Source organism: Berghia stephanieae, chromosome 15, assembly GCF_034508935.2.
Source record: "Berghia stephanieae isolate SIO BIC M18660-M18661 chromosome 15, UCSD_Bste_1.3, whole genome shotgun sequence".
Lineage (NCBI taxonomy): Eukaryota > Metazoa > Mollusca > Gastropoda > Nudibranchia > Aeolidiidae > Berghia > Berghia stephanieae.
In genome coordinates, this window is record NC_088374.1 from 2,421,627 (window position 1) to 2,429,126 (window position 7,500).

Consider the following 7,500-nt stretch of genomic DNA (forward strand, 5'->3'; position numbering starts at 1 on the left):
TTGGATTTAGTGCAGCTCTTTATTTTCAAGCTAGCTGGATACGAAACGAAAAATAATAAACGGAAAAAAACAAGGGAGCTAAGAAGTTCTCATTATTATGTGAAGTGGTTCTTATCAAAAGGGTTAGTATGAACGTATTATTTACACTACTGTTACATCCCCCTTCTCAAATAGAACGCAAGCATATTTTTTAATCAAGACTGAGATAGATATATAAACACGTTATGCTCGTATGGCCTGTCTAGAACATAGAACTTAGAACATCAAATGTAATTTGGGGACCCTAGGTTAAGAACCTCAGATCAGCCAATCAGTGGGCAGGATGCCAAAAAAATAACAAAATATAACGTAAAGATTTAAAGTTCCAAATGACCTCAGTAAGCTTTCCTAATGTTTTTAGATTAACATAAGGTAGGATGAGATCATACTAAGTTGGGAAATAGGCTCTTCAAGGTGGGCATCACCTGAAAGAAAAAAGACTAGAGGTCTCGTGACCTCGACCCAGTGGAGGGCATTATTGTGTCCCTTTATCCACTGGTCCCTAACCTAGTGTTTGTCTTTGTGTTCACCTCAATATCCATTAATATTCAGTGTAGGCGTAGAAATTTGGTGCATTGTGGGTATTGTGTATTGCATTCTACAGCACTACCTATACTAGTGACATTGCCTATGAAATGACTGTAGACTATTCTGACAGTCACTCTTCCTCAAGGGTATTATTGCATGTATACCTGTGTAGAGGGTAATGAAGAGTGAGAATAAAGTGAGGTGACAGGTGACGATAGTAGAACTTATGGTTAGCAGTTTTCGACGAGCCTTTTAGGGCGGATAAATTCCCGACCAGACCTTGTGTGGTGGGTAGGTACAGGAATGTGAGTCTCCAGGGCATTGTCTGGACCATTGTTTGTCTCCTGCTGTGCAAGTTGTGTTGTGTGCTCTTCGTTGTTGTTGAGCGATGGAGAACCTGGTGTCTTTCTTTCCTTAAGATGTATACGATTTCTGCGGACAGTACCGTTGGGTGTCTCCACTGTGTAGCTTCTTGGTTCCGCGGCATGATCTATCACTGTTGCTGCTGACCATGTATGGTAAATTGGGTCTTGTAGGAGGACGGCTGACCTCTATGCAGCTGTGGAAGAGTGTTAGATACTTTGTCGTATTGTTCCTTATGTTTCAGCTGTCTATGTTTCAGGTTGTCCCGAGCTTGTTCTATTCTGGGGGTGATCTTCATTGTTCGTGGTATTGGAGTTCGGATTGATCTGTTGAACAAATGTTCAGCGGAGGAAGGTAATGTCTGGTCAATCGGTGTAGTTCTTAGGTTGAGTAGAGCAATCTGGGGATTTTGTTTGGTCTTTTTTGATTTCTTTAAGCAGTTCTTAACCGTCTGCACCATCCTTTCAATGAAGCCGTTTGATTGTGGGAAATAAGGACTGGAAGTTATATGTTCGATTTCCCATTCCTTCATGAATGCTTTAAATTCCGTGCTTGTGAACTGTTTTGCGTTATCGGTCACAAGCGTGAGAGGAATACCGTGAATAGCAAACACTGATTGAAAGTATTTAATTATCTCTGGACTTGTCATGGTTGTCAGTGTTTTTACGAATGGCATCTTGCTGAAGTAGTCTCCCATTAGGATATAATTCTTTTTCCATCCAGATGGAATATGTCTGCCGCTAACTTCTCAAATGGGATATCCGGTAGTTTGGGCTGTAATAGCGGTTGACGTACCTGGCTCTTTCCACATTTGTTGCAAATCTGACACGAATGTACCTTCATGGTGATGTCTTTTGTCATACCGATCCAAAATACATTGTTTTTTGCACGTAGAATGCATTTGTCTCGACCTTGATGACCAGCATGAATTTTGTCCAGTTTCATTTTTCGTAATTTCTTTGGTATCAAAATAGCTGTGCTTTTAATGATGAGGTCATTGTCGAAAGAGAGTAACTCTTTCATGGACCAGTAAGGTCTCATTGCTTTCTTCACTTGACTGATGTCTTCAGGCCAACCTTCTCTTATTTGCGAGTGAGGCAAGTTCTGCGTCGTTTGCTGTTTCCTCTAACAGCTCAGCCTTCCTCTCTGGGCTTATTATTACATGATGGATTGTGGCGTCCAACTCAATTTCCTCACCACTTGTAGGTTTGTTTCTGGATAAAAAATCTGCAAAAACCATTTCTTTGCCAGGTTTGTATGTAATGGTGCACTGGTATGGTTGTATACGTAGGAGCATGCGCTGTAGTCGTGGAGGTGCCTTTGCAATGTTTTTCAACTGGATTGTCTCTAATGGCTTGTGGTCAGACTGTACAGTTATCTCTTTGCCGTAAATGTACGTATGAAATCTTTCACATGCAAAGACGACGGCCAGCATTTCACGTTCGATATTTGCGTATCGTGCTTCTGTGTCTGTCAGGCTCTTGGATGCAAAGGCAATGGGTTTTCCATCCTGTAGAAGCGCTGCTCCAAGACCGTTCAATGAGCTGTCCACTTCTATCGTGGTGGGTTTGTGAGGGTCAAAATAATATAGCCTCAAATGCTGGTGGATGTCATTCTTCATCATTTGGTTTATATTTTCATGCGAACTATTCCAGTTCCAGTCATTATCCTTTTTCAAAAGCTCTCTCAGTGCAGTAGTTCTTTCACTTAACCTTGGAATGAACGGACTTAGGTATTGGATCATCCCAAGAAACGACTGCAGTTCAGTTTTGTTGCTTGGACTGGCGTTTGATTTGATGTTGTCACACTTGCTGGGACTAGGCTGGACACCTTCTTGGGACCATTCTAGACCAAAAAATGTAATTTTATCCTGTCTGATGAAGCACTTCTTACTGTTGAAAACAAGGCAATGTTTTTTTGCCACTTCCATTAAATGGAGCAAATTTTTGTCATGCTCTGCTTGGTTCTTGCCATATACGCATACGTCATCTGTGATACCTTTCACTCCTGGGCATTGTTCTAGAATTTCGTCCATTTTTCTCTGAAAGACATCTTGGGAGACGCTGAGCCCAAAAGGGAGTCTTATAAACTTGTATCGCCCAAAGGGTGAATTGAACGTTGTCAGCAGACTTGATTCTTCGTCTAGTTTGATTGCCCAGTATCCATGCTGCGCATCTAATTTGAAAAGACTTTTGCTTTGGAGAATTTATGCGAGATTTCTTCAAGGGTTGGTGTCCTATGGTGTTCTCTTTTAATGGCTTTGTTAAGATCTTTGGGGTCCAAGCACACCCGGAGTTTTCCATTAGATTTTCTACTGAATGCCAATGAATTTACCCAATCTGTTGGCTGATTCACTGGCTCAATGACACCTATTTCTTCCATCCTTTTTAGCTCTTGTAGTAGCTCGTCCCGTATGTGTATGGGGCATTTCCTTGGTGGATGTATTACAGGTGTGGCGTCTTCCGGAGAGTAATATGGAATTTCCCTTCAAAGTTGCCAATGGAGTCGAAACATTCGGGAATGTCGTGCTTTAGCTCATCGAGTGGTGTTTTTGTTTTGGCTTGTATAGCGCAGTTTATTTTCACCAGGTTGAGTAGACGACATGCTTCAAGTCCTAAAATATTTGGGCTGTTTGAGTCTACTGCATAAAATGTTAGGCTGTGACCTTTGCATTTGACTTGTAAGCATCCTCTCTGATCAATTGTACCACCTCCGTAGCCAGATAAGACTGTCTTGTTTCCCGTGAGCACTTTGTCTATGTCTTCATCAGGATATATTTGGTTCAATGCTCTCATTGTGATAATGTTTGCATTCGCACCGGTGTCGACCTTGACTCTCAGGTTCATAATTTGTGATCTGTGAGGTACTTCCAATGGAATTCTCGTATATATTTCATCTCTCTGATTTTTGTCAATCCCGACAGTATCAATGTTGAATTCATCGTCGTTGATAGTTTCTGCCATTAGGTCATGAACTTTTGGCTTGAGTGTCAATCTACGATTTTTATCCATTGTTTATGGTCTCGATTGTTTTGTTTCGAGTTAGGGGGGATGGATCTGCAAACGTTTGCCCAATGGTTAGGCTTGTCACATATCTTGCACATTGTACCGAAAGCAGGACATTTTCTTCGTTCGTGTCGAAGACCGCATTGACCGCACTGTTGTAGTTGTCTATGATCTCTTGCTTTTATGGCATCTAGTTCGGCCTGTGTTCTTGACTCCGCTCCCGAGGCTGCTGTGCTATATTCTGCCATGTGCCGGATTGATGCCTCATGGCTTTTCCTGTTCTAGTAGTCGCTTTCGTTCGTTTTGGTATTTACAGCCTTTAATCAGCTGCTCCAGCATCCTGTCATTGCGTATGTTCTCATCTCTAAACGAACATTTTGCTGTCTTGTTCCGTAGACGCAATACAAACGCTTCTAGGTTTTCGTCTGTCATCTGGGACAGTGACTGTAACTCTATCCTTTCCCCCATTTATTGGGTTTTTCTACTAAGAAGTTTTCAAAAACTTTCTATACCTTTATTGGGTCTTGTTTATCCACTGCTGATAGTTTGGAGGACTGGACGATGTCTCTACCTTTGGTGCCCGTAGATAGCAGGATGTAATGATACTTATCTGCATTAACGACATTGTTTATAATAAAAAACGATTCCATGAATTCCTTCCATTCGTCGTATGCTTCTTGTTTGTTGTCTTTGCACCAATCAAGATAAGGCATTGGTACCTGACTAAAAGCCATTTTAATCTCAAAAACAATGTTACCTGCTCAAAATAATGGACACAAGGGGTAGATAAATAGTAGGTTTACCGCTGCCACCATGTAATATGGTTATGAAATGAGTATACAATACAGGATGATTGGATTTAGTTTCAAGTTTCAAGTTTCAAGTTTCAAAAAAGTTAAAAAAGTTCTTATTATTATGTGAAGTGGTTCTTATCAAAAGGGTTGGTATGAACGTATTATTTACACTACTGTTACAACAGCGTTGTCTTTGTCCGAAAAATTGTAATATCGCCTATAACAGGCGTCATGCCTACATGTTAAATGTTGCTGTTGACCAGGGACCCATTGTAAAGCGCTTTGAGCACGTTAAGTGGATATTGCGCTATATAAAAGCTCAATTTTTTACATTTAATTTTCTCCTTTTGATATCTTATGACATTCACAATAATTCAAGATGGATAATCTTAAATTCTGCATTTTTGTGTTCTATTTTAGCATTTAAAATCAGGAAGCTAAAATTACCTCATGCTAAATCAACACGCTATCATAAACTTCTTTGTTGATTTAATAGAAAGTATTAGAATTAGATCATGTTATTCAAATCTGACGTCTTTCAGTGAGTTAATACTAGAAGATTATATAAAAATAAAATCAACTTGTAGATGTAAATGTCATGGAAATTAGTCAAATCATTATCATGTGTTTAACCATCAAGAATAAGCATTGGTAATGGTAAAGTGGTGAGAGGTACATCACACAAATATGATAGTGAAATGTACATCAAAATTATATTATATGATTGACAAGCATAATACAATTGCAATGACGATTTCATCGTAACAACTTCGACATCTCATTGCAAGAATTCAAAATTATAAAAGTTGATTTTACAATATTAACAGTATGGTGCAGAAATGTTGCCTGATGATATATTCCCTTCACGATTCATTTGTTAAGGTAGCATAAATAGCCAGATTGGAGTTATTTTACTGTGCTCTGACAAAAGAGATTTTCTCATTTTGGCCAGAAAACTTTACATTCAAATGTTGAATGATTATTAAATTGCCAATAAAGTCCGAAACATTTTTTTTGTTTGTCTGTATGACCTTCAAGTGTCAAAAAGTTGTTATTTTTAGCATTTTGATCAAGACGCGAGGACAAATCCAGAATTGGGGCAGCGTGGCTCAGCGGTATACGGTCCTTGCTTCGTACCCGAAAGGTACTGAGTTCGATCTGTGTGGCCTAAGCAAGTCACGTGAGCAGCGTGGCTCAGCTGTATACGGTCCTTGCTTTGTACAAGAAACGTACCGAGTTCGATCTGTGTGGCCTAAGCAAGTCACGTGAGCAGCGTGGCTCAGCGGTATACGGTCCTTGCTTCGAACCCGAAAGGTATCAAGTTCGATCACCCGCCGCTGCGATGTGTGGCCTTGATCAAGTCACATCGCCCTAGCTCAATTTGCGGCGCTGCTCTGCGGCTGACACGAGGGTTATTCCAGTCTTCCCTTGGAATAGACCATAAAGACAATTTTGCCATGAGATGAATAAAAGGAATTTTGATTTAATTAATTCTTTATTTTTGTATTAAACAGACATAAAATCTTCTTGCCACCCTTTGGATATGACGCAACTCTAAGATACATGTAATTCAACAAGGTCAAACAAACCCAGCTATCCGATAACTTCCTTTACATTCCAGCAGAATAAAAATCTTGGAATGCCTTTGTCCAATGGGACGCCCTCAATTTTTTAAAAAAAGTTTTTAATTAAATCACAATTACGGTACTTTCTGCCATACTTAAATTTCATCTCATCATCCAATCATTGCTGAGTGAACATCAATGGACTAATTGGACCATAATGTCGGTGTTATTTCTATTTGTTTTATTAAAACACGATCTGAACACGGAATATAATTGTTTTATTCAAGATGTAGACATTAAAACGGATACTCAATCCAATTGTTTGAACGTTTCCCATTTTACACGTCCCACCTGATTTAAGGTAATCCAGTATTTATTACAATAGTATATTTGTCATATTTATCTACTGATGCTATGAGTTTAGATTAAATACTCAAAAGATTCGCCAGTCAGATTAAACATATCAACACGTTAAAATGCGTGTAACCATTAATATTCATAGGCTACTAGATATGTTTTAATGAGAACTATTCACTAACATAATAAGAAGAACCGATTGACATGAACTTCGTTCCTTCTATAGTATTTGAGTAAAGCATGGTGGGTAGTGGTTAGAACAATCAACTTATAACTGACAGGTGGAAAATACAAGAGTCCTGGTAATCGCGGAATAAAATGGAATTCTTGGATTACTCGCCTTTTCTCACCATACGGTAATTTATCTCCCAGGGCCATAAGGCTGTTGTATTAAATGGAAATGAGCAATTACGCGCTACCTGTTGGATAGGACGATAGGCACATAGTACATTACGCAATACGGCTACGGAATCAGCTCAATTACTGTTGTTTGAATCGGTAAGTGTTTGAGGAGGGGGGGGGGGGTAGTTAACATGCAGTCTGGTCAGATCGTCTGTCAATAAACTGAGAGCTTTATCAACTGTGCTATCATTATTCTATTCTCTCACCAGAGGTAAAACCTGACAGTTCATATATTGCTATCTAAAACTATAGATAAGGCGTAATTTGATCTTTTAATAAAACATAATTCTGTTGTTGTCAGACTGTGCAAATGCACATTCAACCCCCCCCCCCCTCACATACACATCCATACCTATCCATAAACATCCGAACAGCGTGTTTACGATATATATATATATATATATATATATATATATATATATATATATATATATATATGTATATATA

General features: G+C 39.1%; 1 protein-coding gene across 5 annotated transcripts in view; it reads right to left on the reverse strand.

The window, feature by feature from the left end:
* LOC144960265 (uncharacterized) overlaps positions 1 to 7,500 on the reverse strand; it is a 38,454-nt gene that overhangs the window by 4,834 nt on the left and 26,120 nt on the right. The gene's annotated exons all lie outside the window — the stretch shown is intronic.